This window comes from Meleagris gallopavo, chromosome 3 (genome assembly GCF_905368555.1).
Source record: "Meleagris gallopavo chromosome 3, MGAL_WU_HG_1.1, whole genome shotgun sequence".
Taxonomy (NCBI): domain Eukaryota; kingdom Metazoa; phylum Chordata; class Aves; order Galliformes; family Phasianidae; genus Meleagris; species Meleagris gallopavo.
Window position 1 is genome coordinate 11,766,154 of NC_139406.1, and position 25,401 is coordinate 11,791,554.

Here is a 25,401-nt window from a genome sequence, read left to right on the forward strand (position 1 = left end):
CTTAATTCCAGCTGTATGTTGATGTCTCTTTTGACACTGTTATCTGAGATAAATATTTTACAGAAGAGAAAAAAGTAAAATGCTAAGTGAAAGTGCATAAAGTTCTTAAAACAAGAAAATAATGGAGAAAAAAGTTGTAGAATATAGAGATGAACAGAGAGAATTCACACTGTGTAAAAAGTCTAATTCATTCTGAGGTTTTATGTGGTACCCAGCGTCCACTAGACTGACCACACATCAGTTTTTCTCCCTTGGTCCTTTACAAGTCAGAATGAAGTTGGCCAGTGAATTAAAGACTTAAGAGGAGCCAACTAAAATGAAGTTTAAACAAAAAGTTGGTGATGTCAATTTCTACAGTTTGAAACTTTCTTGAAACCTGAGGCATTCCAAGGTCTTTGATTTAATCCTTTCCAAGAATCTCACTGTATTGGCAGGCTTTGAATCCTGTTTGTACTTAGAACTGATCAAATTTTAGGTATGTTGTTACTGAGCAAAGTAAGACTTGTAGGGCTGAAATACTCATGAGGAAGACCTGCAGGAAAATTCCTATTCTGCTGTTTTCTCATGTCCTGATTGAGTTCTCTGAAAACCAGCAGATAGCTGCTGCTCTGGAAGTCAAGAAGTCTTGAGTTGGAAGTGTGGATAACAATTTTGTCAGAATTGATATTTTCGTCTGAAATATTATTATTGTTTTAAGACTAATTGCATATATTTGGATAACAGCTTGTTATTGATAACTTCTTGGTCATCTCTACTATGAATAGTTCGTGTAAAGAGTACTGACCATAACTAGAATTAGGTTTAAGTTCTAGGGGATTAAAGATGCAGTGTTGGATCAGAATGCTTTTGGGACAAGATAAAAGCAATGCCCTATGCTTTATCTATAGCACACCTTTGCAATCCCAGTATTATCTCTCCTCTAAAGACAAATAACAATTACTGTCCTTCTGAAATTCTTTTTCTTCCATGGCAGTACATCTGTAAGTAATGCAAGCCATGGAAGATCTGAATGTATCTTCAAACAATGCCATGCAGCACTGTCCTATGGATTAGCCATGACTCAATCACATCTGGTTTCTAACTCACATCTCAAATCTTTTAAAGATCTTGGCATCATAGTGGATGAAGGTTATAAATCATTTTGAGAGGATCATGACTAAAATAGAGAAATTTTCTCTGAGGAAACAAATTTTAAAACATAAAGTTGGTAAATAACAGTAAGTATGTCTGAATTATCTGAATATTTCATCTTCTTGCATGAAGTGTAGTCTGTTTTTCTGGAGTGGTATATCTAGGTTAGAAAGCAGTCCTAGGTCAATTCTTAGCCTGATGATAATACACTGAAATCATAATGCTGACCATTTAAGTGCTTCTTCAGACTTCTTTTTTTGAATATTTCTGGCTTTAATGATAGTAACAGCCACTTGAAGTTCATGTGAGGAAAATATGTCTATGTAATAGGTCAAATTTGAGTTCTCTTTCTAACATCTCATGTAAATACACCTCAGTCACTGGGTGAATTTACTGTTACGATCTGTTAGTGAGAGCCTCTGAAATTTCCATAAAAATGGTGCTGTTTAAGGCCAGCCTTGAAAAGCTAGGTCCCTGGCTGAGCAAATCATATTGTTAATGAAACTGCATCTTTTGGCCTTTTAGTGAAGGCAGTAACAAGCTTCAGAGATTAGGCAAAAAATGCAGTCTGTCACAACAGGCTGCACTGGTCTTTTCTTCACAGGACATTGTACTTGCATCTTCTGTTATCTCAGCCCTGAAGATCAGGGAGGAATTTATTAGATATGTGGACAAGCAGCATGGTGTTCAAAATGGTGTGATCATTCTAAAGTAAAAGAGAGATGTTTCAATAATGTGCCAAAGAAGTACTCCAGCTTTTCCTACTGTAGGCTACCCGTAAATCAGTCTTTTCTTATCTCAGTGTGTCTTTTGATATTTCTTTGTTCAGAACATTCTGCAGTTGGAAAATCACACGTACCTGCAACCCTCCAGAGGAGAAAGTGATTCAAAGGCTCTTCTTCGATTCTGATGGGAAGTGGGGAACCAGACTTCAGGTGCAAATTGGAGAGGGCTTTGGTGCCAGCAAGATGTCCTTTGAGGTAGCTGCAGCTCAAAACGACTGTTGAAATGAGCAGAGCCTGAGTTTGACTAGAAGCTGAGAAAAAGAGTAGCTTGGGTCAGTTAATCTACCATATTACATGTGGGGGATCTATGATATGATACTATCTCTGCCTGCCCTAAAATAGTGAAAGTGAAGTGATAAAGTCTTTAACCTTAACAGAACAATAGCTGTTGGGGTTTGCTCAGTGCTACTGCTGTGGGACTTGGGAACCATCATTTGGAGAATGATGGAAATAGTGAGATAAATACTCATGTAGCAGCTAACCGGAGGGATCTTTGGGTATGGAAGAAGATGCCAAGTTGTTTAAGGATATGAAACATTTTCTGTCCAAACAGCAGCTGAATAGAGTTGGACTCTTCAGCCCATCGCATCAATGATGGAGTGTTGTGGTAGACATTGAAAAAATCATGAGTTTGATCTGCAGATCAGCAAGTGACTCAAGATTCAATTCTGAAATACCTTTTAGACATCCCAAAACCTGAGGAGGTTTCCTGTGCTTTATTCCATTCCAAAGAGAATTTCAGTGCCAAAGTGGTAATGTTTTAGTTCTCCACTGATGTGGCAGAAATGAGCAAAGTGAACTGTAATTATTAAAAGAGGAAATATGACATGAGTTTAAAAGATTAAAAAAAAAAAACAAAAACAAAAAAAAAGAACAACAACCCTCACACTTTGTTGGAAATGATCTTGTCCATCTTTTTCCCCACTTTCATCACAAACAAAATACATGTACTTGCAATCTCCTTCTTCCAATTTTTAATGAGACAAGCCTTCAGTGAATAGTGAAAAAACTAAAAACTTTCAGTCCAGCTGCACAGGAGAGGATATTAACTGTGTCAGAGTTATTTTATGGCATCCCAGCAAGGGTACAAGGTTGAGGTATTTTCTGGAAGATACCTCTGTTTTTCCTTTAACTTCCTCTGACTTCTGAGAATTCTGGCATAATTGCTCATTTCACAAATCTCAAGGTGTACCAGAAAAATTTGTTGCCCTGAGGTCAAGATTCAGTTGTGTTGTGTCATCATAGAAGCCTGTTCTCATTTCTAGTCTTGGCAGGTTGGGTATCTGGCTTCAGTGAAGGTAATCAGTGTGAACTCCAGATCTGGAGATACAGGCAGAAAGTCCACAAGGTTAAACTGGATCGTTTGAAATTAAATCTGAATATCATAAATACATGCCTATAGCTTCTTCTACAGGTTTTGGAAATGTGATAGAAATTTCTGCTGAAAATTTCAGCTGAGCATAACCCAGGGAGGCATGCACAGTGATGGAGAGCTTGATCTTAAAAATAGACTTATTTTCTATTTCCTTCCATTGTATTTGATGGCACAGCACTTTGGATAGTGTGGCCAGGTAACCGTGGTTTTACTCGTGTTTTCAGAGAAAGCACCAGCCAGACATTTCCTCCAGAAGCAGTCATGCAGCTCAGAAACTAAAATAAATCCCTTAACTAATGATCCATATGAAGTCATTCTTTTGCTACTGATGTTATTGGTCCTGTGCTGGTGACACACGCGCTTTCTTTGAATAAAATGACTTGACTAATTCCAGACTCAGAATCAGAAGCTGAGCTCTCCATGCCCCCTGAAATGCTAGAGCTGTCATGATGAGTCTCAAAGAACCCCAGGGAGGAGGAAGAGAGAACTTCTAAATAATTCAGCAGTAAGGAAGTTGTCCTCTTATGATAACATTTTCTTAGCACTCTAGAGTGAGCTCCATCTGTCTGACAAGTAGATGACTTCTAACTCTTGAAGGTTCACATTTACTTTACTAAACATCTTGTAAATAAAATACAATTTATATTTCCGGTGTGTGATAAAGGAGGTATATCTCTTATGAGACGTATGTGTCCTATGCCCATTTTTGAGAAATTAATCACATATGGATTGAATTCACAAGGACTTTTCTCCTCAGGGAATAATGGACCCTATCACACTGAAATACAAACAGCTGGAATTACATTTGATTTTCATCAAGTATATTTGAATGATCTTTCTTACCTTGGCAACGGTATCAGTGCTCCTTCTCAGTATTTCCAAAAGCAGTTTCTCATGTTGTGGTTTCATGGCTCTTTTAATTGCAAATTAGGCTAACCAGATTCTTATGCTGCTTTCATTTGGGGAAAAAAAAGAAAAAAAAATACCTCCTACAGAAATGTCCTTGAGAACTTATATAAGCGAGAGTTCCGTAAATATGTAAGCCAAAAGATTTGATTTGGTTAAAGAGCTATAGAAAATTGAAGTTTTCAACAGTCCCATTCCTGTGCTGTCACTGGTTTTCCCAAATTGCTAATGATGAGCTTTTGGTGTGAGTCCAAAACTCTGCCATCCTTCCTTGGATTCCTTCATAGGCTAAGTATCAAGCTGAAACTTTTCCCATTCAAGAGCCTTTACTGACGTTGTGTCAGTGTTTTACTTTTGGCAACACTCCCATCCTCTTCTTGGGAATGGTCTTTTCTGTGCATTACAGTCCTATTGAAGGACTGTGTAAGAATCTACTGAGGACTTTTCATCCATGACCTTGTGGCCCTCAAGTGGGTGTTCAAGTAGGTGTTTTTTACATGAAAACATGCTTATGTTCATTTGAGAACTGCATGTTGATATGGTTGGTGTAGGTTTATACATATTGTCTGGGCTGTGGCTTTGCCAGTCATACTGCTTGTAAGCCCTGTAAATTTTCCTGGAACATACCTCAGTAGACATAATCAAACAATATTCTACGTATATTTGGGAAATACATATCAGAACTGTTTTGATCTAGGACAGGAGACTTTAGTTAAAGCTCAATTTTTTTGAGTTAAAAGATGAACATAAGAATTTAAATAAATGACACTAAATGGAAAGCCTCATAACTTTCCAGAGCTTAAAGTAAGTCCTTTCTGCTTCCTGAAAAAAAAAATAATAATCCATATTCGTTGTAACAGAGCTCCTGATTTGGTACTGGAAGAATAGGAGAAGTTGTGATTCTGTCTAACCCTATGGAGATCATCTTCACATGGTAGCATGAGTCAACTAATATATAATTAAAAGGTTCCTGCAAATCTGCAAGAAACTGTTGCTAGCCTTATTCCTCTCTGATTTACAAACATTTGCCTGAGAAAAGGAAGGATTTTTTTTTTTTTTTATGACAAAATATTTTAGGAAAACATGTTTGGGGCAAATACTGTTCAAAATCTCTCTAGTTTATTTTTTGTCATTTTGTAACATTACCTTGTTGTCCTTTTTATCAATAAATGGTTGTGGATATTGTGAAGGAAGGGTCTTACAGTTAATGTTTTATTCTGGAAAAGCCCAGATCAATGAACTGCAGTCTCTTCCTTAGTAATTGTAACTTCTTTATAGGCTGTAGCTTCTTTGGGGGTAGTAATTTCTTCTACAACCTTTCTATATACAGATCTTTGAAATGGATGGATATTTGTCTCTTGCAACTTTTGTCTTAATATTTATGCTGTGACTTGGAATGAGAGCTCCAGAAGAGGGCAAGACGATGTGTCTGGCCTTTGTTGTGCAGCCTTTTTGGCCAGTGAATCTCAGACCTCATAAGCTTTGTGGACTGAAGTTTGATGCTGACTTGTCAGGAAAGTTGTAACCTTTCTGCACCTCCTCATCCTCTCAAAGAAAACTAAGGAAGGGATACAGAAATGGAATGGAATGAGAGTAGGGAATGTTTGAAGAGCACCAAGTGCCTTTTGGTGAAAACTGTGTCTGACTGCTGTTTCTAAGCTCACCATACCTTTCCTGTGAAATAATGATAGAAGTTTTCTTACAGGAAATCCATTTTTTCTGATGCCTGTTTGCACATCTACCTTTGTTTAAGCTTTGTTTCAGTATTAAGTGGCAAATTGAAATGTTTCACAGAATCAGATGTTGAATCCATTGACGTTTTCAGTTTACATCAATTATAATCCAGTCAATTGTGCAAAAATATAAAAGGTAATGATTTTATCCAAACAATGCAGTTAGGCTTTTTGGAAAGCATTCAAATGAAATATTTACACAGGACTTTTACATGAAATATTTGTAAGTTTTGACTTTGAAAAGTGGTTTCAAAGGTGTAGATTGTTTGTTTGTTTGCTTGCTTTTCTCAATTCAAAATCTAAATATTGACATCTTGAAACTGCATGACAGAAAATCCATCTTTTAATTACCTATATTTGTAATGAGGAAATTTCCTGGCTCATCTTCATAACAACGTTGCTCCTTCCAGCTAAGTGACAAAATTCTGTTCTGCTTCTTACAGAGTGTAAGAAGTACTAGTTGCATGTGACACTCTTTTTCACTTCTCAGCCTATGATTACAACAGTTCTGTTGTTTTGCTTTTGAGTTGAATACATTTTAGTTCTAGATAAAATCAGTTATTCCATGGTGATACAGAAATATTTGTATAATATAGTTTTATTAATAATGAAATACTAAAACTTAGAGCTGTGCAACTCTGTACACTTGTCCTCCACCATTAAATACTTAATTTCTACTTAATCTGAAACCTTCTAGGCCTCTCAAGAATCCTCAAATATCCAGAGCAAGAGCTAGGAATAGAAATGCAAGGCTGCTGAAAAGGAGAGATAGTGAACATTAAAATATCCTGCATGGCTTTTGTTTCTCACTAGAAGATTCTGAAATGAAAACATTTTCTATGATGTTCCTTTTAGTACTCCCCTCTCACTCCTTCCAAGGTATGTGGAGTAGGTTAAGACATGGAGCATGTTGTAGAAATCATCCCAAGACAGAAGTGATACTCTAAAATTTTCCTTAGTGTAGTTATTCCAGTTATTTATTTGTAATGTGCTTATAAATTGGAGGGCAGCTTACTAACTTTGTTGGCAGTTGTTTTGGATGCCCTTCCAAATAGTTTACATTCCTGTTGAGGAACAGAATCAGAAACCATAACCTAATTTCCAGTAAAAATTTTCTGAGGCTCTCAGGGACCACTACCTGATGCAGTGATAACCCTCTGAATTACGCTGTAATAGGAAGGTGAGACTGAAGATTAAAACCTACTGTGAAAAAGAAAAGCAAAAAGGAGGATGGATGCTAACTACAACCCCAAGAAGTGTGGCTGAAGAGATTGGAAACCTCTCAGGATAAAGCACCAAGAAATACGTATCTTGAGAAGATTTTTAAAATTATTTTTTATTTTTAATTATGAATAACATATATGTAGTCTTCAGTGGATAGCCTACATTCTAGCAGATATTATAACTGGAGAATGTTTGACTCTTACCTTCTTGACAATAGCCCGTGACAATTCCTGCCTATACTTCTGAAATGGACTCTGCTGAAGGGGAGGCAGGGGACTCTGCTTCTCTTCCTGATTTTAATCTCCCTTACACACTTTGTTTTTAAGAGAGCTTTTCATGCAGATTGCATGTCTTGCTGCATCTGGGTTGAAGACCAGGACTGTTTCTCAGACTTAGGCTGCTTGTGCCTAGCTCTCCTCATCCTAAGAATGCCCAAAGGGTGTTCTTAGCTTCGTCCATGTAAGAGCATGTTGTGTAGACAAGCTGAAGAGATTGTTGACTTGAATAACAAGAAATCCCCTTCCTTATCTATCTTTCCCAGTGGCTCACACACTATAGTCCAGTAGAAAATTTATTGCTCTTCCACATCAGGTGGGATCCTATGACAGATATGGAGCTCTTAGAGTGGGTCCAAAGGAGGGCCACTAAGGTGATCAGAGGGCTGGAGCAGCTCTCCTACAAAAAAAGATCGAGGGAACTGGGCTTGTTTAGCCTGGAGAAGAGAAGGCTCCGGAGAGACTTCATTGTGGCCTTCCAGTACATGAAGGGAGCTTATAAACAGGATGGGGAACAGCTGTTTACAAGGGTGGACAGTGATAGGATAAGGGAGAATGGTTTTAAACTAAGACAGGAGAGGTTTAGGTTAGATATTAGGAGGAAGTTTTTCACACAGAAAGTTGTGAAGCACTGGAACAGGTTGCCCAAGGAGGCTGTGGATGCCCCATCCCTGGAGGCATTCAAAGCCAGGCTGGATGTGGCTCTGATCAGCCTGGTCTGGTGGCTGGAGATCCTGCACACAGCAGGGGGGTTGAAACTAGATGATCATTGTGGTCCTTTTCAACCCAGGTCATTCTATGATTCTATTATATTAATGCATATGGTCAGTCTCTGCCTTTTCTTCTACTGTTGTCTTCCACAGCATGTCAGTGAGGTGCAGGACAGTGGCCTTCCTTGTGCTCACTTTGAGTGATAGCATGATTTTCCTTGCTTATCTATGGTAAATTAGCCTAGTTTTCATTCATTATTTTAGTATTTTCTTTGTTTCTGCCAGCATGGATAGTCTGACAACATATTTTGGTGGTCTGTCATACTGACTCTTTGTCATGTTTGCTCAGCCAGCTAGGTATTTATTGATTTGTTTGGATTTTGCCACAACAGCAAGGGAAAAATATTTTGAAGAATATTTTGGACAATGTCTGTCTGAAAAGCTGCAAAAATTGACAAAGGGGACTAAAAGACCTAGAATAACTTTTGAATCTGTTATGAGAACATATCCGAAACTGAAGGAATATCTTTTTAGTTAGACGTGTGAAACCATGAGAGGAGCTTTAATTCTTTCATATTTATAAATAGGACTCACCACCAATAAAGGTATGCAGTCTCTGTGTGTTGCTTAGGTTGGACTCAAAAGGAAGGATACAAAGGAAAAATGTCTTCAAGATTCCCTTTTACATGTTCAGTAAGAATAAGATTCTTATTGACAATGAGGGAAGAGAGAAGAATCAAGGAGAGGAGAAAAGAGTATAGACTATGGAATGAGGCTTGAGAAAGGTGAATTCATTGACTTAAGAAGGAGACAATCTTATTACTGAATGAAGATATATATATATACACACACTATATATAGGGCTTTGAAGATTGGGGTGGTAAAATTGAGGATCAATCCAGGTTTATCTCTTTTTATTAATATTATGTTTTTGTAAGCATATGTAGAGATTTCTTTCTTACAGTAGGCATACCGTATTACTTAGAAAACGATCAAGAAGGGATTCCCCGCATACAGAAAACAGTTACTTTCTAAAATCAAGGTTCACTTGGCAGGGAGAGGGAATCAACCGGTGCTGCAGTGACTTCCTGAATCTTAAAAAAATAAAATTGGAAGGGCACAGTGAATAAAGGAAGAAATGTTCATAAACCCAAGGTGTCCTTGAGAAAAACAAGGCTTCTAAGGCTTAGAAGATAAAGCAGCAAACTCCGAGACTCGTGGGGGCAGAAATAATGGCAAACAGGAAAAGAATTAAAAGGCTTCAATCGTTAGTAGTTTCAAAGGAACTGTTTCCTTTGTTTTCCTTAACTTAAATGGACACTGATGTGGATTCTGGAGAACTAGGCTTAATCTTCATGCAGAATCTGAAAAGAAGTTTGAAATAAATATTTGGAGCTATTGACCTAAATGATAACCTTGCAATAAGCATGATGATGCACAGAACTGATTTCAGCCTTACCAACCAGTGCTGAATATGCACTTATGGTCCTTACAGCCTTCTAGTAGTATCAGAAATAACCACCCATCAATTTGAAAGTAATAATGGAAAGGAGAGAACAGCTGGGCTTCCAAAGGAGAGAAGCCCCTGATCAGTCAGCTGATCTGTCTTTCAGATCTTTATTATCCATGTCTTAAGGGTGGTCCTGTGAAACTGTAGTCATCTGAATGTGTGCCTTCTCATCTCAGAACTTGCTGTCTAGTCTCCTGCTCTCTAACAAGTAATGCATTCCCACCTCTCTGGCAGACCTGAATACCAGGTCTGGTCGGATGAAGGACCCTCTGAAACTATCTGTCTCCATTTACTGCTGAGAAAGCACAGGCAACTGTGTTATGGAGGCCATGCCATACTCCTAGGAATGCCCCTGTGATACCATTGCCTTCAGAAACCTAGCTATCCTAGCAGGGAGGGATACAGCTGTTGCAAGAGTTACTTAAGGAATCAGCAGAGAATGATATGAATGGCCACCACGCCTCATTCCCTGGTGAACCCCAGGATGGGTCTTTACTTGCAAGAAAAGTTGTGGGTAAAGAGGAGACAGATGTCTATGCAGACCAGGAGGATGGACAGAAAGAGAAACTTCAAAATGAAGAGATGTCCAGAAAAATCAAAGAAAAAAGGTTCCAGCCTTACTGAGGAAGATTTCTTCAAGCAGGGGAGTTAAGATATATCCAGCTGAGAGAGCCATGTTTTCATCTTGTATCAGGCCCTCAAAGTGACAGAATGAAAGAGAGAAAAAAGATAACAAAGATGTTTTCAAAATGATGTGGCATTGAGATATAGGATGTTGGTCTGAGGTTTGAAGTGCTGAGTAGCCCCAGGAGAAAATAGGGGATCCGTGGCTGTAAGTTCATGCTCTCTTTACAAGGGTTATATTATGGAGGGAGAACACTTCTTCATCGGAGAAGCAAAACTTGTCTAACCAGGTGCTTTGATACCCTGTTAAATTATTTCCTTTTTTTTTTGCCTGTGACCTCCAAGCAGTTACCACATGGAACATGTTGTGCTGCCATTGGATTCATATTTTATCCTTGGATATGGGACACATAGAAATCCTATTGAATCCAACACACACATTCCAGAGGTTAGCTAACAATCATGTTTTTTGTTCATTTATTATTACTGTTTCTGAACATATCTACAAGCTGAGAGAGATGTCCCTAGTTCTCGATCAACGAGGTGGAGTAGCCACAGGATTTTCACAGAATTCACTCTGTACTGAAATAGCCCAGTGGGAGGTTGTATTATGGATGTACAGCAGTTTTCATCCTAATTTGTAAAGAGCCTCCCAGTATCTCTGATTGCTCTGGTCCAAAACTAATACCTTGGACCAGAACTGAGATGGCTGATGATCCAACATCAGCTGCATCTATGTGAGTAGAAAAAATAGATGAAGTTGATTTGGGCACACTGATCCCTGAATGCTAATGAAAAGAAAAACATATTTGGCACCACTACAAGTTGGAGACTCTTAGGATTTCAATATTGTGTCCTTTTTTATAACAATAATATATTTGTCAGTTACGTAGGGAAACATTTTACTGCATTCAGAGCCATTGCTCCAAATCCAGCAAGATAATGGCCAATAAAACTTTGAGCTAGGAGGTAGAATTCTGCATTGCTAAAGCTTTCATTATGTATGGTTGTAGAGAATGCACACATATGGCAGAGTGTCTCATTGTTCTTTTGCTGTTTTATTATTTTGTCAGTATGAAGTGGCTGTGATTCAATCTATGAAATGCAAGTTTAGCTTCTATTGATCCTACTGTCTTTGTATAGGTCCTTAGCAGCTTTGCAGAATGCTGTTAAGAGCAGTTAGATTTTATTTGCAGCTGAACCATACTGTACTATGTTCTCTATCAAAATACATCTCATCTCAGTCCGAATGTGCTTGATTTACTCTTTGTTTTGTAGAGGGTTGTAACTGAGAACCCCCAATGACAGTCCCTGCTGTGGGTCCATAGGATACCATCTGTAGCATGACCAAACCAGACTGTTCTTGTTTTTACAGTGTTGTCTAGATTTCATATTAAGTTATCTACTCCAGCTTCCTGGATAACACAGGTTCCCTTAACAACTTCAACTAATCCAGTAACTTCTTTGATTGGGAGAAATGCCAGAACCTTCAGTACTCCCTTAGATGCATGCAGACAATAAGGAAGGATCAGACCTCTTTTTTTAAAATCTAAGTTGCTGCAGGCAAATGCAACAGGATGATTTTAAAGAAGAGAACTGAAATCAGATTCAGATTTATTTATTTTAAGCCAGACCTTAAGGATTTAAAGATGCAGATACACAGATATAGTGAAGAAATTTATTATATCTGGCTATCAGTTGCAGTCTAGTTAAGTATGGTTAATTTTATTTAACTAAAATATAGACCAAAATCACTTAATAACAGAACCAACTTTCATTCTTTCCCAACTAGCGCATTTGTAAACAATACAACATTATAATATATACTTCTAATTGTGTGTTACAGTTTCTACTGTAAGAACGAGCAAACATTTGCACCCTGGGGGAGCAGCATTCCACTAAATATTTGGAGATTAGCTGCAAACAGCAGAAAGAGATCCAGATCGTTCCCTGATGTCCACGTGCTTTTGATAACTCAGCACTCTCTTTCTGCTCCATGGCCAAGAAACTCCTTATCTCTGCTCCCTCTCCCAGAACTGGCTGACAGACTACAAGCTGTATTTCCAAGCAATTCACCACATTCTTTGCCAAAATTCTGGTAATTTCTCTCAGGGTAAGTGCAGTGAAACCTCATCTCACGATTAAAGATTTTGTGCTGGTTTCTAAAGCACTGGATGTTTCTTATGAACTGGTAGCAGAGTGCTTGAATGGGAGCCTTGTGGGGGTGGGAGGACATGAGTCTGTGTCAACTCACAGGAGGGAATGGAGAGAGAGAGAGACGGCCTCAGTAGAAGCATATGTCCTCCACAGTTTAGTGTGGGTTAATTCTTTCCTGATGCAAGGTGAAATGTTCAGTCACTCTTCTCTTTATGGAATTACTTAGCCCATTGTTAATTTACATCATAGGCATAAGAAACATTTTTGTGTTCAAATAAAAAATATAAAGCCTCACTCTAGAGGCAATTAAAAATGAACAGACAAGATAGTATAATGCTCTGAACAATTTTAAGTTTTTTTTACCTTTTTTTTATAGAAAAATAGGCTTGCAAATCTGTATACCACTGCAGAGATGAGTCTAAAGGGATTTCATCCATCAAACAGAACAATATAATGACTTTTGATCTCCACTAAAGTGGTGAGAGAATGGAAATAAGAAAAAAAAAAAAAAAAAAAAAAGAAGGAAAAGAAGCAGTAGAGAAGGTAAGAAATAGTGTAGAATATACTAGGAATTGTGTAGAATATACTCGGAATTCCTTCAATATTTTGCACTTCAAAATATGTGTATTTGGGTTGTGCATTCCTTCACTATTGTTATAAGACCTGCTGCAAAATGTGCAGAAATATGAGGGGCCTAAGGAATTCATTTCTTCTTAGAGTGGAGGCTGCCATTAGAGGAAATGTGGCAGAAAGGCCCCTTGGAATGCTTTGAGGACAAAGCAGCCACATAATGCAAAGTTTTGGTGCCCATAGCTATCATTTAGATGTTTTCAGGTATGGTTCAAATGCCCAAAGACTGCCTGACATTGGAAAAGACAATGAGACGTTTTGTGCCAGAGTAGGTATCACAGGTACCAGGATAAACCCGGTAGAAATGGTAGCGAAGTGAAGCACTGGAGCAGGTTGCCTAGAGAGATGGTGAATGCACTGTCTCCAGAGACACTCAAGATCAGACTGGACAGGGCTCTGAGCAACCTGATGTAGCTGTAGGTGTCCCTGTTCATTGCAGGGAAGTCGGACTAGATGGCCTTTAAAGGTCCCTTCCAACTCAAAGCGATTCTACGATTCTATGAAATTCAAATCTGCCCAAATCCAGTTCATGTCAAACTTGTACTCCAAAGCATTCTTGTGACGTAGAGACCCAGAACCTGTGGCTTTGAAACCATGATGTGAGGCTCTTCCCCTCCCATTGTTGGGTATTCTAGTTTTATGTCACATACAACAGACAGTAGAATAGGAACATAGGGCAAGTGTGTCCGTATCTCTCACCTGAAAGTTATTTATCTGCCTTAGAGGTAGTTTCTGAAAGATCTTGTTTGTGATTGTCTTATGGCCAAACTACGCTGCAGAAAAAGGATTTATTAAAGCATGACAGAACTGAGAGTGTAGGGAGAAACACTGGAGAGAGGGATGTTTTTCTTGAAATAGAGCAGTTTGGTTGTGTTATGGTAGGATTCTGTCATGGAAAATTAGTCCTGAAGAGAACATTAAACCATTTTTCCATTTGAAGGTAAGTGCAGTTATACAAACATCTTCCCTGGTGGATGAATGTCTAACCCCTTCTTAAAAATGGAGGTGCTGTATTGAGGCTTCAAAGATTAAATAAGCATGAACAAATATAGGAGTGAGTAGCTGCAATTACTAGAATTAAGCCTGTTTTCTAAGGAGCTGGAAAAATTAATCATCATTTTAAAATATCGGTGTGTGGGCTAATTAGCCAAGTTGCAAAGCTAATTCAAAATTAAGGTCTGGGGAAAGGTGAGATAATAAATATCCTGGCTGTGGGGCTTTTTTTGTTTGTTCATTTGCTTAATTTCATAAAAAAATCTCTATATATTTTATGATACTGGTTTGATTAAAGATATGTAAACATCTTAATACTTTTCAGTGGAGGGGCATGAGAGAGGAAAGTACTCAGAATTGAGGGCATTCAGTGAAGTGTTAGCACTAAGTTATTTTCTGCTTTCATTTCAAATGAGGTGGAGTTCAGTAGGTAAGGACCTACTGAGACAGGGGAGGTTTAGGTTAGATGTTGGGAGGAATTTTTTCACACAGAGGGTGGTGAAGCACTGGAACAGGTTGCCCAAGGAGGTTGTGGATGCCCCATCACTGGAGGCATTCAAGGCCAGGCTGGATGTGGCTCTGGCAGCTTGGTCTGGTGGTTGCACATAGCAGGGGGTTGAATCTGTTGTGGTCCTTTTCAACCCAGGTCATTCTATGATTCTATGATATAGTTAGATAACTCCTCTCTTGCAGTGACTTGGAAGCCAGTAAGTTCCTGTCTAAAGATTTGCTAAAACCGCTGCTGAAAATCTATATTTATTACTAACTTGAGTTTATCCAGTTTTAATATCTGACCAACTGTTTTATCTCTTTTGTGCTTACTATGGCCTTCTGTTAGCATCCTTTCTGTCCAAAATTGCTGAGGGATGTATGAGGAAAGTTATCTGTGAACTGTAGTTTTGGCTTCTGAACTGGGTCATGAGTTATTGTCTGAGAACTTGGTCCTTAAAACTAAGCTGTCAGCAGGAATCGTTGAAATTGCTAGGAAGTATACTATTAAAAAATTCAGTTTGTTTTTACCTGGATAGCTTCTTATCAAGTTCCATAGGGATTTAATTGCAAGTCCAATGCAGCTAAAGGAGACCACTGTTTTTGCCTCACTAAGACTAGGATTTGAATACAAGTTACACTTTTTTTATAGTGCAGGCTTAGTTCTGTCATGTACCTTCTTTGCTCTCTGGTATTATGCTTCAGAGCCAATGTAGTTAAGGCTACAATGTTTTGAGCTAAGTGCATTCTTTACAGATATAAATCCCCTTTCTAAAAGGGGAAAAGAGAAGGATATTATGACTGACAGCTCAATCTGAGCTTTGCATCTAAGCAAAACTCCACGTGCAAGGCAGGAAGTGAATTACATCACTTCGGAAATAGAGCAGAAATCCACATTGCACATTGCTTGCAAATGTACAGTTCATGGTTCCTGCAAGGGCTGTATCTCAGCACCCTGCAACACAGGCAGCAATTTGGGTATGGAATAACATGCTAAAGCCATGTTCACAACAGCACTGTGTTACAGCAAGTAGGAAGCTTGTGATTGCTTGGAGTATCTGTTGGAAGGTTGCCTGAGTGTAGTTTGCATGGAAAATGGAGCCAAATGCAGCAGAGCAGGAATTTGAAGGTTTGGACTCGTCCTTTGAAGCTGCACTTAGATTGGGATTGGTGCATGCAAAGGGGAGTTCTTGCAAAATCCAGCACTTGCAGGATGGGAAGTGGGACCTGGCACTTACTGCTAAAGAATCATAGAATCAGAGAATGGTTTGGGTTGGAAGAGTCGTTCAAGATAATCTAGTTCCAACCCCCCGCTATAGGTGTCCCTGCCTCTCTCTAGACCAGGTTGCTCAAAGCTTCATCCATCCTGGCCTTGAATGCCTCCAGGGATGGGACATCCACAACCTCTGTGGGCAACCTGTTCAGTGTCTCACCACCCTCACAGTAAAGGGAGAAAGGGAGGCAAAGCACCCCTGGACAGTCTGGACTCAGTCCAGCACAGTTTGCCTTGCTGATGTGAAGCAAGTTGTGGGAAAACAGCTTGATAAAAGTAGGTTTGTAACTCCTAAAAACAGAATGGCCCCCAGGACGCTGCCATTTGCTATTCAGAGTGAATGAGACAAGAATAGGGTGCTCAGGGGCTGGACTCATCCTCATCAGTACCTCATTGTTTGCTATAGGTTTGAGGGTGATGGTGATGATGGTGCTCTCACCCTTTCTGTGATAGAACTGTGCAAGGATACACCTGCACTATAGATGGGAATAACTTGTTCTTGGCCATTTCCAGCAGTAAAAGTTTTGAACTTGGTTTCTTTGCATAACAGCTTTCACTGCCAACATCTTCATTGATCAAGGTGTAAGAGAAGGTAGGGAGCTGACGTGTGCTATTCTCTCCTTAGAGAGAGGAATGCAGGCTTTGCAACTTCATGAAGAAAAAAGAAATATGAAACCCCATTGTTTTTTACAAATCACATTCCTTGGGAATTACAGATACAACTACTGTTAATGTTCAGAGTGAGTGTGCACCTTCCTGGAAATGTAACCCTGGCAAGAAGTTCCAACTGTACAGATCGATCCCAGAGGAGTGGAGGACAGTGGGGTTGGAATTGTTTTCTATTTATAAAACAAAGATTAAAGCTATTAACGATAGGGGAATATCTCATGTTTTCATTTGTAGATGTTCTCAGAATTGCATGTCGATTTCAAGAGATAGATGTGTATGTTCAGTGGAAAGAATAAAAGACTATTTGCCTATGTTTTAATATTATGCTGTAATATAATAACATTTTTCAGAGCCAGTCATGACTTTAAGCCAGATAATGGCTAAAAATATTAAGGGAAGGATCACCACAGCAACAATCACTTTGGACTCCTTCTGCAGAGGAAGTGAAAGAACACTCAAATTTTGCCAACCTGAATAAATTACCGAGATCATCAGAACTGTAAGGAAAGCTGTACACAATCAGCTTTGCATCTGTGTGTGAGCATGTGCACACGTATTAACTGGGTTGCAGCACATTAAATACAAAGGGGAGAGCTCCAAAAATATGCCTGAGATTTAAAAGTTACCTTAGTTGTATCATAGTTGATCAGAAGTTCCCCTGCCCAGCATGATTCTCACTGCTGGGCTGGGCTTTCCTGCCTGTGGTGGCCCAGAAGTGGGATGTGGCACACAGATGTTCTCTTGATCTTGCTCCAGTATGAAGCTGGAAAATGGAGCTGGTAAATGGCTAGTTTTCTTGCCCAGATTAGAGAGTACAAGTGGAGTCTTACTCTACTCTGGCAGCTGTTTGTATGTGCTGTGTGTTGTTTGCTTTGCCAAAGTAAATCGTCTCATTAGTCAGGGAGTAAAGAACAGGAATGGACAGGTGGTGAGCAGGAGCAGTGTGGACACTGCTTGACTTCGAGCATCTTGTGCAGGAGGCAAAACTGAAAGCCTCCTCTCAAGAAGCTGCAGGTATGGCCAATGGAGGGAGGGTAGAATTTTTAAAGGCAGGCCAGAGCAAGGACATGAGTTAGAGTTGTGGTAGTAATGCCAAGATCTTTGGCAGTTTCAAAATGTGTAAAAGACTCCAAAATAATGTTAGGGGAACCCAAAACCATGGGGCTTTCAAGCACAGAAGGCAGGGTTAGGTCTGGGGTGCTAGGGCTATATGTTTCCATGTCATCTCTCCTGCTGTTTGGGAGTGCATCTGTTTAGCTTTGTTGGCCCTGTACTGAACCCTGGATTGTTGACTACCCAGCATGCTGCCATCATTTTCTGGCTTGAGCTTCTAACTAGAAGTGTGCCTCAGATTTTCTGGAGTCACATGTTTACAAGAAATGGTGCATCATTAAAAACTTAGACTATGTCTTTAGCCTTTTATACTGTCCAGTCTCATAGATGTTTTGCAAACAAGGTACATACTGCTGCTGAACAAATTGAAGCTGGCTGCTAAATGACTTTCTTTTCTTAATTCTTTTCTGTGCAGGCCAGTGCAGACGTGGGCTCAGCTACAGAAGCTAAGCAATGCCAGCTGTATCCTGGCCACATTTGGAGTATCTAGTAAAAAGTGAGTCAGTTAGTACTGTAACATCAATGTCCGTGGTATAAAGTGACCAATGACTGCTGTATTCTGTTTTTCTGCTTTTTTAAACTGCAAACTTTGAAAGTTGCTTGGAAATTCATTAGAGAACCCTATGGGCCAATCTACTCTTTAGTGTCTTCTGTGTCATTTGCTATCTGCCACCTCACTGTTCCCACTGTGGCAGCCCTGGCAGCCTGCTGAGCAGCAGAGCCTTGCCACATGGCACATGCTTTGGGGCAGGGTTTTGTGCTGGCTCACAGTGACACTGAACTATCTGTAGTGGGAGAAAGCTAGCAGCAGCAGCTGGAGTTAATGAATCCTATATCACTCTGGAACAGGGACAGGAACCCTGGAGTTCAGGGTGTTTTCATGGAGGCCTGCCGTAATTTTGATGTATGAGTGACTGAAGGAGATGAAAGCAATTCTGGATGGGCTGAGGAATACGTATGCACTAGGAGTTTTTGTATTATCTTTAATTTGCTGCTTACACACTAGGATTTTTTCCCCCATTTCTTTTTTAGCTTCACTTATTTTTTTTCTGAGTAAGAAAAGAGTGGTGCAGACGTTTAGATGAATGCCTACCATGATTCTGTTATTGCGTGCTGGATCTTTAAAAATGAAGTGCTCCCCAGGCTGTTGTCTAGGAGGGATTGCTATGCATCAGTGCAAGATGGCCCTTACAGTGAGTTACATGCTTGTTTCTCTCTTGTGTAGTTGTTATTTTCCCTTTGCTTGTTTGATTTAATTTAGAACATAAGCCATTCTGGTTGTAGGCAATTTTGATTTAGGTGTTCACAAAATGGAACATGATTAGGTCTGTGGAAAAGATCACTGAGGAAATCCTGCAAGAATAGTACACTACTTGAACCACCACCCCATGAAAGCAAGGGGCAGGATGTCTCCTCTATACCTACTTGACTTATGTGTTTGGTACACAGATTCTGGACTAGAGGATAATCCACACTGGTTTTCTTTCACCTTCAAACTCCTTTCATCTGAAGTGAGATACATAAAGAATTGTAGAATCATTTTGTTTAGAAAAGATCTTCAATATCAAGTCCAACCATATAATAGTCAACACCCTGGTCCAGAAAGCTGAGTGGGCTCCCTGTTCCAAACCTCACATCTGGGTTCCTGATAGTGAGATAACTTCAAAGAAGCCATTGATGTCTTCCATGCCTTTCATCCAGTTCCACTAAAAATGAAAAATTCAAATATTAGGGCTTTGTCTAGACCTATAGTAGATTAGATGCCTCTACTGAGTATGTATTTTTTGCCGTGGAAGCAGCTTGCTTGCATTACAGTTTGGGAACCAGAGACTCAGCAGCCACTGAGCTGAACTCAGCCTCATAGAGTGCCTTCCTGGAGGGCTATTTTATTCTCTCTGTTGTACCTTCCTGTAAAACGTGGTGAAAAAATCAATAATGAAGTCCTTAATCTCCATGGATATTTCTCCTTGCATGGTGTCAAAATCTGTTGGCTGTTGATTTTCTCTTATTTTACATATGATTAATTTACTTGGGAAGAAAAGGAAAAAGAAAGTGGCTCTTTGTGGTTGATAGACAGTTTGGCAATGATTCTCAACTAGAGATGCTAGGATGCATCCCCAAGCTTGTCCTCAGCTCTCATGCTTTGTTCTGTGCTCGCAGCAGGGTCTTGGGAGAACACAGCTGCTGCAGCTGCTCGTAGACCAAAAGGTGACCTTTTGAGTAGCTGGGGAATGATGCATTATTTAGTGCATTCCTGGCTAAAATGGAAATGAAATGATTTCGTGAGCAGAATGATTTGTTTATTCTTTCACTTAGATGCACAATACTGTGGTGTGCAAATCACTATTTGTGGTTTGTTCTGGGCAAAGCTTTTGATAGGACAGACATAGTACTGGCTGATACCTAAAAGATCTGTGTTAGCCAAACACAATAAGCTTTAGTCTAGAGGCAGTAAGTTTGCAAAACTCAACTTCAGTTTAAATAATGTATAGGAGTGAAAGCTTCCTGGTGCAGTGTATGTCACTAGACTGTCAGTGGATACTAGTAAGTATCATAACCAGCTGCTATTTCATTATGAAGTATTTTACTTCTTTCAATTAATCAAGAGTCTCTTGGAAGGTGCCAGTGTAGATCATTCATTATAAGAATGCATAATGAATAGAATATTTGTCATTTGCATAGACAGAGACTTCAACAACTGCCTCTCAGTGTTCTGTGATAGCCAGGTAAATATGCACTCTGTATATTTGTTAAGGAATGGAGAGGAGAGAGGCAGATGGGAACATTTTTCAGTGTCTGTAAATTTCCTATGTGGTCTTCCAGACAGAGAATGAAAGTTGAGTCTGGAGACTGTCTTTCCTGCTGACGGTGAATGAAGACTGCAGTATTCTCTGCTGCAAGTCCATCTGCTCTTGAACCTCTCTTAAAAAGATCTGTCTAACAGTGTTTTTCCTGTCGAGTTTCCAGCGCTACTTATGAAGATTTGAAAGGAGACTATTCATGTGCTATAGATACAAGAGCTGAATCATTAAGGTAACAAATTGTTTGAGAATGGACAGTTTTCTCTAAGCAATGAACATATGGAGGGAACTTGGGGAAGATCCAGTGCTTTCCATTGATTTCACTGAGCTCAACAAGCACTGAAATACATAGAATAGTGGAGAAATCTGCATAAATAAAGGTGCCCAGAAGATTATGCTGTGACATTAAAAAGCTCAGTAGTGAAAATATCCCACAGAATAAAAGGGGTCTGCTTTTATAGAATTATTTTTATTAGGACAATATTAGATATGGTAAGACAGATAAGCAAGGGTTCTACCCTTACTACCAGTGTTTGATGTTGTCTTGGTTGTTACAATAAGCAGCATAAGATTACAAAAAATGATCACCTTCCTGTTCATGAGATAAACTGCCTTTAAAAACCCAGCTCTATTATTTCTAGGATCCAAATTAATAGAATTGACCATGACTTCAGAAGCACAAATACATGATGAGCTTTCAAGACATTTACTTTTTAGAATTATAGGACCACAGAATTGTTTAACTGAAACGAACCCTTAAAGGCCATATAGTCCAACTCTCCTGCAGTGAACAGGGTCACCTACAGCTACATCAGGTTGCTCAGAGTCCCATCCAACCTGACTGTGAATGTCTCCAAGAACGGGGCATCCACCATCTCTCTGGGCAACCTGTTCCAGTGCTTCACCACCCTTATTGTAAAAAACTTCTTCCTTATAATCAATCTAAATCTCCCCTCTTTTAATTTGAAACCATTTCTCCTTGTCCTATCACAACAGACCATGTTAAAGACTTTCTTTCTTTCTTATAGCACCCCTTTAGATGCTGCTATCAGGTCTCCTTGGAGCCTTCTCTTGGTAGGCTGAACAGCCTCAGCTCTCTCAGCCTGTCCTCACAAGGGAGTTCGTCTATCCTTTGTGTCATTTTTTTGGCTCTCACCAGGTCAAGATCACCTCCCTTGACCTGCTGGCTGCACTTCTTTTGATGCAACCCAGAATATGGCTGGCTTTCTGGACTACAGGAGCACATTCCTGGCTCATTCCTGGCATATTCTTACTGAATTCAGGCCCTTATTTCCAACCACAGTGTCTGCTTGTCCTCTTGCACTGCCTTTCAAACCAGTCTTCTCTGAAGGATCCTGTCTGGGAGAAGATCTGAGCACAAGCTGGTAAGCATTTGCAGCAGGGAGTTCTAAGTTCTGTGGGATTTAGTTAAACAGCAAAGTGCAGGCTTCTACTATGAGTCATCTGGTGTAAAACTAGTGCTAAGTATTGTACATAATTAAGACAACATTATTACAGTGAGATTGCACTTCTTTTTTTGGCATGACTAGAGTCTTGAAAAAGTGCAGTGTTTTCTGCCTTCAGAGCTGTGAAGAAGATGAAGAGTTCTTATGAGCATTCATTCTAAAAGACAGCAAAGCAACAATGATCTTAGTTTGTAATTTGCATTATTCCTGAAGCTATCCACACAGATTTCAGTCTTCTTCATGAAAGACCGTGCTTTTCTGAGGAAAAGAACCCACAAACCTGGAAGTGGTATTCATCAGATAAGGTTTGCAACAATGACACCTGTAGATATTCAAAGTATTTGCTATTTTTTATACTCAAAAATCACATATTTTATTTTGGGCCACATTTCTTGAAGAGGTATAGTTGGTATTTCAAGTAACAGACACAAAAAATCATATTTGCCATCATATGCAACAGAAAATCTGGCAACAGTGGTGTCAGAGAGCCACAGATTCAATGTTTGAACACTCACTGTCAGCAGGTATAGAAGTTTTAGTAAGCTATTGGCTCTATGAACAAGAAAATTTATACAAGCAGCTCAGAATTTGGCCCAGCTTTTTCTTTCAGAGGTACGAAAATTAACTTCCTTTTTTATAAATGCATGTTCTTTATTAAAATTAATGTTCAATGTTTCTAACAAATTCAGTTTGTAGGTAGCTCAGAAGATATTTATCCAAGTTACTTGTGACTCACCATCCTCAACTAGTAACTATTCTTTATGGTTTCATGTTATATTTTTTGTTCATTGGTTACAAACAGGAAGTGGGAAATCAGACTGCAAGATGGTGATATTGAACTTATTAAGGAATAGGACTTTGAATGAACCCATTTCCATCTCTGTATGGTGGTGAATGCCTTTGAAGCATGTTTGTGCACTTAATTGAAAATTTTTATTTGATCCCTGCTTCATCCTAACATTTCCCCCATTCTTCTCATCATTTCCTAACATGCTGCTTGTGCATCATTTTCACACACATCTCAAAAGGATTATCCAAATGAGTCCCAGGGACTGCAGAGTTTGAAGATGCAAGGAAAGCAAAGCACATGGATCAAGACATCTGAGCCACAGACAGTGAGCTCCTTCTCTTTGTATGACTTGAACTGAACTTGTGAGAGGTTTAAGGTTTAGAATTCCAGAAGCCTTTCTGAGAAAATGATTGCTTAATATAAAACTGATAGATCAATTCCAATTTTGTTGGCATTGCTGTTTTCTGGATGAGTTTCCAATCTATTAGTAAAGGAGTAAACACTCCTGCCAAGACAAACCACTGATGTTCTGAAAGGAAATCAAAGCAATGTAAAACTGTTGAAGAAAGTGACTTGAAAGAAAAAGAATGAAAGATTAGAACACTGCTTTGATAGCTTTAAAATTTTGTGAAGATTGTATACGGGAGAGAGATGGGCCAGAGAAAGCTCTGTAGCTGTAGGAGGAAAATCAAGAACAAATTTATTTTCAGGGCTTCATCCTAGCATGCATTCTTGCAGGCTAACAGCCTAAAACATAGAAGAGGTTGATATGGTTGGGGCACAAAGCCAGCAGTGGAATCATAGGAGAGGAGGATCAAGGCAAAAATGAGGAGTGTACTATTGGCTGTGGTTACTATCTTGAATTTTGCACTACTTTGACAGAATTTACACAGATTCTGGATTAGTGAGAGAATTACTGTGCAGATCTACTCCTTATAACAGTGTTACAACATCAGCTGAGCTGCGAGGGACCTTGCTGTGTGTGCTGGAGCTTCCTTCATCATGCAGTGCCTCTCAGCAGCTCTTTTATCTTTACTCCAACCACAAGCTTGCTCTGAGCACAAAGAAAAAAGTTATCTGTATTCCATTGTGTATGTTGACAGTATTTTTGTGGATGCAGCACAACCCTTTAGAGACAGGTATGTGGAGAGTTTGGAAGGCATTAATTTTTTTTACGTTCTCCTTTTTCAAATCACACTGCAAAAGGTTATAGTGGGAATAGCAAAGGAAAAAACCTGCAGACTTCACAAAAATCAAAGCCTACAGCTTGTGCTGGATGGGTATATTTGGCACACATCTGTGATTATGAAATGACTTTTAAATTGCTTTTGAAATTCATCTGAATAATGATTCATTCTTTCAATTTCCTTTCTCCCCCAGAACATCTGCCATTAACAAACCAACCAGTTGTGATGTTTTACAATCCGCATTTGAACTTATTTCTCAAAACATCGTACACTTCCTTATTTAAGCAATTATTTGGCTCATTTGCACAAAGATATGGTCAGTCTTGGGACTGAAAGATGGATCAACAACCCTATTTGGCAAACATATTTGAAACGAATCAAGAAACTGTTCCACTAGAGAATTGCTAAAGTGGTGGAAATGCAACAGCAACAGGCAGCATAAGAATTTCTGTGCACACAGTTATTGTATAATGTTGATTTTGTTGAGCTGAACACGTCACAGGACTTAGGTATATGCCTAAAGATGGAATTATATGCTTGAACGTGCTTCAGGTTTTTGTTGTTATGAATCTACATGCTACATCTGTGTTTGTATTAACAGGAGAAGCTGTTCTACAAGACTTTGGGCATTTTAAAATGTATTTTTGTTCTGAACTGGAACAGGAAGTTTTACCCTGAAATGAGATTGAAGAAATCTTTAATTCTAAACATCTTGTAATTGAGCATACTTGAAACATTGTGTTTCAGTAACACTGAAATGCTCTGTGAGATTAACATTGAAATATTGCATGTTCACATATGGTACAAAATTAATGAGAACCAACTGTCAACTAAGCCTGCTGGGGCTGCCTGGGTTGTAAGTAACCCATCTCCTGGATGCAGGAAGAGCTCTGATCTGAGCTAACTTCTCAACTGAGGTGCAGTTCTCTTTTAACACAGTCTAGCACTAACCCAAGGATAGCCATCTAAGACCTGTTCAGACTCACTAGCTCTATGTAGGAACATCTCAAGTGTTTTGCACCAGGTGTCGGGTGCCCCAGGGACACAGAGCACAGATTTTGTGTGTTTGTATTGTAGCTTGTTTTGGTCTACTCTTGGTTTATCTGTTCTGGCTTGATTGCATCCAAGGTGACTTCACACTGTCCAGAAGACATGATAATATGGACACAGCACAAACAGATGACCTCCATTTACATCTGGGACTGTATGTGACAAGTTAGCCCCTCTGGAGATGAGCGTAAGGGACAGACTGAATTGCAATTACTGAGCTCAACCTTGTTTTAGCAGGGACTTTGAAGTTCTCTTCCCTCTGCTCCCCGGTCCTGCTGTAGGCATCCTAGCATCTAATACCTGGGGGACTTCACCCTGGCTGTAAACATACAAGTTAAAATAACCAAATCAAATCTAATTATGTTATGGTCATTTCTCACAAACTATTTTTTTCATTGATGATTTTCTTGCAAAAAGTTTCAATGTTGTGAAATCAGCATTTGGTGTAGGGAGACTGACATGCTGGAAAAAATTCAAACAGGTCTGGAAGAGTGTAGAAAGGATCATAAA

The 25,401-nt window shown here is 39.3% G+C and overlaps 1 protein-coding gene across 4 annotated transcripts in view; it reads left to right on the forward strand.

Moving 5' to 3' along the window:
• The window catches only part of F13A1 (coagulation factor XIII A chain), a 191,720-nt gene that overhangs the window by 102,176 nt on the left and 64,143 nt on the right, over positions 1 to 25,401 (forward strand). Inside the window, exon 1 of one of the 4 annotated variants that reach the window (XM_010708397.4) lies at positions 18,023 to 18,093. The exons of the other annotated variants lie outside the window; for them this stretch is intronic. The gene's annotated coding sequence lies outside the window, so the exon portion shown is untranslated. Of the gene's footprint in view, positions 1 to 18,022; positions 18,094 to 25,401 lie in introns of those variants that run through there. 4 annotated transcript variants of the gene reach the window in all.